Raw genomic sequence first — 5,516 nt, forward strand, 5'->3', positions numbered from 1 at the left:
TTATAAAAGAAAAAGTTGTGTATTTATTCTTATGTGTTTAAGCTTCAGAGACCTTCAAAGTACTTTCCATTTGATGCAATACACCTATCAAGATGCTTTTCCCACTGCTCAAAACAGTTTCTGAACTCATCAATTTTGATGACTTTTAGTGCTTCTGCTGTTTTTTATTTCACCTCTTTCATGTCGGCAAAATGTTTCCCTTTGAGGACTTTTTAAAAAAATCTGGGAAGCAAAAAAAAAGTCACTTGAGTTGAGATTGGGTGAATAGAGAGGGTGGGGCATGGGGATCATGTCATTTTTGGTTAAAAAAAATGGCTGAACACTCACTGTGGTGTGGGCAGGTGCACTTGTAAATCATCCATCATGAAATAGGCAAATGCACTGAAAGCATCTCCAAAAGAACGTCCCTGAGGCTGAACATAGCCTCTCACTACAATGGTAGCTGGCACACTTATGCAGAAGAATTCCTAGAACACTTACCTAGCGGGGGAAACCTGTACTATAAGAAACCCACCCTCCCAAAAATAATTCTGTTTTATCTGGATCCCCCTTTGTATACTATATGTGTCCATTCTCTCTGTGTTAATGTCCATATCATGAATTTTAGAAGGTGCCCCTTTGTTTGATATATGGTATACCGTATCTCAGACTATCTTTTTCGCCATACCTAAAAGTTCTTTCCACAGCAACAAACACTTGGATGGGATATATTTAGAAGTTTAAGATAAGACATTATTTAACAGCATTTTAATGAAACTGCCAAGGCCCTGTCCCATTTCTTTTCATTCTGCTTGCTATGGCTGGGGACAAAGAACATCATTTCCTCCTTACTCAGTATGTCTACAGTTTCCCTCCTTGAGGGTGCTGAGGCATACCCAGCAGGATTTCGGACTCAGTGGCAAAAACTCTGTTTCAGTATTGGGTCCCAACCAGAATGGTGCCGCTTCATTTTCTAGAGATAATACTGGCAAGGATATAGACATTTTGTGTTTTTCCACACAAAAAATCATTATTTAACACTTGACAGACTTTACTTTCACAGCAAAGAAAAAGGCAGATTCAGGACCTGTCCCCATAGGATGGTGGGCTAGTGGGGATTCTCCCAGGGCCTGGCAGTGCCCATTACCTTCCCTGGGTGTCAAGAGTCACTGTGCCCTGCAGTCAAGGAGTGGACAAGCAGAAGTAGACAGTGTGAGTGCACCCTAAGAGATGGGCAGGTAGTGTGGCCTTCTCCTGCCTCCAGCACAACTCAAACATGTCCACTCAAAGATGATAAGCAACATATGATACCATTGGGCATCTTCAGACTTCTTTAACCCTAGAAATGGTAAGGCTTGCACAGGAATACCCCATACTAACAGCCACTCACATCTACAACCAGATTCTGCTGACTGAGGCAGATAGACCAGCCTCAATGTCAGGACCACCTCTCTAGGGTCACTCACTCCTTCCCAGGAGGGCAAGTCTCCCACACCTAGGACTGGCCTGCTGTGGCTAGCAGCTAGAGAGGGAAAATGGAAGACTTAGCCAAGGGCACGTTCCCGCAAGGATGGCAGGTGGGTAGGCACTTGGCTTCCAGCAAGGCAGTTTCAGGCCCCCAACATAGCCTGAATTCAAGCAAAGGGACAGCCCGTGATCTGTCGGTGGCTCCTTCTGCAAAGTACTCTCCAACGAGCATCAACAAGTAATCCCAGTGCAATTCAGGGTGTGAGGGTCATGGGTGCCTGGCCTCCTGCAGAGCCCTGGCTCATAGGGGCTTTGGTTTAGACCAGGCTGAGAGGTCAGTGGCTGTTTCCTTCCCTAGATCCACTGGCTGTCCTGAGACATCTGGAAGGCATCAGGGACCCAGAAGTCTATCCTGCCAAAAAACTCTCAAAGAAAGAGAAACTTCGGGGTTAGAGAGTGCAGAATGCATCCTGAGTGGTCCCTCCTCTCCAACCTGATAGGGTGGGGTTATCAGGGATCAGCCAGGGAAGCCCAGCAGCATACACACCATTAGGAATGGGAATGAAGAGCCGAGGCTGTAGCTCTGCAAACCCCTTCTGCAATCTGGTAGATAGAGCCCGCTGTGCTAGGAGAGGGGTAGGGAGGGACTCTTGGGGAGGCCTGGGGGTCTAGGGGACATCAGCTTAATAGTGTGGTAGTCACGGCTTCAAGAGGCAGGTCCTAAGGCAAGCTGTGGTAGTGACAGAGTGCAGGCCTGCTGACCTGGCTGGCAGCCCATGCCTCCTCTTTTTCACCCTCCCCAGAACCTGGGAACCAGGAGGAGCAGTGTGACAGGCAGGGTCTCTGGCAGCGCCTTCAGAGTCCCTGAGAACTGGTGGTCAGAAATGCAAAGAGCAGGGCCTGCTCCCATTCAGGAGCACACACTGTGGTGCCCAGCCAGCTGCTGAGAGGGACATGTGCTGTCCCTGTAATTAATGCCGCCCTGGCGAAGTGGCGGACTGACCATGACCTTGCCCTTCTTTGCCTCCAGGGATAGATGAGCTCTGAGAAAAACAACTGGCCACACAGGGAGCTCCAGGAGGGTTTGGGGCAGCAGCATATCTGGGGGTGGTAAGTGCATACCAGCTGTGGTGGGGCTGTAGAGTGTAGAGCCATAGGGTTGTCAGGCCAGGTGCCACAGGATGTGCTGGATGACAGAGGGCGGGAGATGATGTAGCTGACCCATAGGTGGATGTGGTAGAGGAAAAGCCTCATCACACCTGTTTCAGGTCTGGGTCCCTCCAGTGGGGGTGCCCTTCAGCCATGGCAGGAGATGTAGGAGTCCATCTGCCAGGCGGTAATAAGTTTATCTCATATTTTCCTTCTTATAACTATTATTTTTCTCTTTTGTAATTTTTTTTTTTTTGGTGTGAGTAATACATAGTAGCTTTAAAATTGCAAAAATACAAACAGGTGGAGTATCTGAGAAATACAATTGATTCCATCCTGAGGATAGGGATAGAGCTGAAAAGTAAGGCAAGCCCTGCTCTCATCTCTCCTTGGTGCTCTGGTCTCAGTCATTTTGTCTTCCTGCCAAAGCTACTTCAAACTTGCACTACTTTATCTAATCCTTCCATGGGTATTTTAATTGAGAGTGCCTTCTCTTCTAGGGAAATTCATCTAAATATTTCTTTAGACTTCTCAGTCATTTTCTCAGGCCAAAAGTAACCCCATTTTAGAATAGGAAAACCATTTTCCCACTCACTATAATGATAGTCATTATTGACGCCTGTTATGTTTCATCACTGGTCTGAGATTTCCTTCCTCAAATTCATGGCACTTTGTATCTCAGTGATTTTTTTTTACGGCATGCTTAGGCTTAAAGAAATACCTAATAATTCTGTTTATTAAGTAGTTAGGTCAAAACAATGTACATAAATTATTTATATCTTAACAACCTAGTAAACATTTGAAAACATAATGTACATAAATTAAAAATATATTTATATTCTTAAGTAATCATACTTTTACTGTATTTGCTATCTCTATGTATTAGGATTCTCCAAAGAAACATAACCAATAGAATATACTATATGCATATACATATGTATGAAATGGCTTACACAATTATGGAGGCTGACAAGGTTCAAGATCTGCAGTCAGTAAATTACAAACCAGGAGAGCCGATACTGTGGTTCCAATCCAAGTCCATGGACTAGGTGAGCCAGTGATGTAAGTTCGAGCCCAAGTCCAAGTCCAAAGGCAGGAGAAGACCAATATCCCAACTCAAATAGTCAGGGAGAGCTGATTCTCCTTGCTCATTCTTTTATTCTATCCAGGCCTTCAACAGATTGGATGGGGTCCACCCACATTAGGCAGGCCAATTTGCTTTACTCTGTCTACCAATTCAAATGTCAATTTCATTCAAAAACACCCTCACAGACAGACCCAGAATAATATTTAATCAAATATTTGAGCACCCAATGGTCCAGTCAAGTTGACTCATAAAATTAACCATCACAGGCTGTGATGTTAATAAAATGTCACAGACTGGGTGGCTTGAACAGCAAAAAAATATTTTCTCACAGTTATGGAGACTGGAAGTCCATAGTCAAGGTGTTTGACAGGTTTGATTTCTTTTGAGGCCTCTCTCCTTGGCTTACAGATGGCTGCCTTCTTACTATATTCCCACATGGTCCTTCCTCTGTGTGTGTGTATTTCTGATGGCTCTTTGAGTGTCCAAATTTTCTCTTATAAAGATAGCAATCAGATCATATTAGGGTCTACCTAATAGCCTCATTTTAACGTAATCATCTCTTTAATGGCTGTATCTCCAAATACAGTCACATTTTGAGGTTCTGGGGGTTAGGTTTTCAACATATGGATTTGAGGGAGAGGGGGACACAAATCAGTCAATAATGTATCAAAGTGTTTGTGCACCTATTTGACATTGTACATTTTCTCAGACCTTGGAATTATATGTATCACTGCCAACCCCACATTGAATTTTGTACAATACAAGCTTGACATCACAGTAACTGTTAAAGCCCTTTTTAAAAAAATGACATTATTAAAAAAAAAATGCAGTGTGACCTAATATTGAATAGAATGTGAACTACCACAAGCTAGTACTCTGTGTGGGATTCAATAAGTGTCACGTATCACTATGTTTTCCTTGAAAATTTAAGATATCCTGAGGTGCCCCTGTGACTTTGCTGTGGTGCCCCAGAGCACCTTACCACACAGTCTGAGAACTACAGTGATAGGTGACTTACATGTTTATCACATTTGGTCTTCCAAATAACTCCCAGCTTATTTTTATTTTTATTTTTTTTGAGTTGGAGTCTCACTCTGTTGCCCAGACTGGAGTGTAGTGGCACGCTCCCAGCCACCACAGCCTCAACCTGCTGGGCTCCGGCGATCCTTCCACCTCAGCCTTCCAAGTAGCCGGAACTACAGGCGTGCGCTACCATGCCCGGCTAGTTTTTGATTTATTGTAGAGATGAGGTTTTGCAAAGTTGCCCAGGCAGGTCTCAAACCCGTGGGCTCAGGCAATCCACTCGCCTCGGCCTCCCAAAGTGCTGGAATTACAGGCTGAGCCACAGAGCCCGGCCCTCCCAGCTTATTATTGTCCATTCAACTATTTATGAGAAGAGAAAACTGAGACTAAGACTGGGTATGTAATTTCACTAAGGTGACACAGTTGTTAAGTAGTAGAATTGGGTCTCTCTGCCTCTAAAGCTCAGTTTTCCCACTCTACTACTGTTGTGGATAGAGTTGATTAGTATTCTACATCCAGTCTCACCTCCTGTCAATATATCAGACCTTCCTATACTGCTGGAAGCAGTATCATAGCTAAAATGTATCCCTTGGTAGCTGGGATTCAGGAGTCAAATTAAGATTTTTGAATTATGTGCACTCACGTGAGCTCTTAAGGTGGGAGTAAGAAAGAGTTTATTGACATGTGTGAGTCTTGGGCGTTTTTGTTCTGCAGTGGTGTTCCAGCAACTTGTCTCTAAGTTTGAGTGTCAAAATTGTCACAGAAGAGAGCAGATTTAGTGTTCATTGCCCAGTCACCAAATTTGTGGAGG

This window comes from Carlito syrichta, unplaced genomic scaffold (assembly GCF_000164805.1).
Source record: "Carlito syrichta isolate Samal-C Ts95f unplaced genomic scaffold, Tarsius_syrichta-2.0.1 Scaffold309214, whole genome shotgun sequence".
Lineage (NCBI taxonomy): Eukaryota > Metazoa > Chordata > Mammalia > Primates > Tarsiidae > Carlito > Carlito syrichta.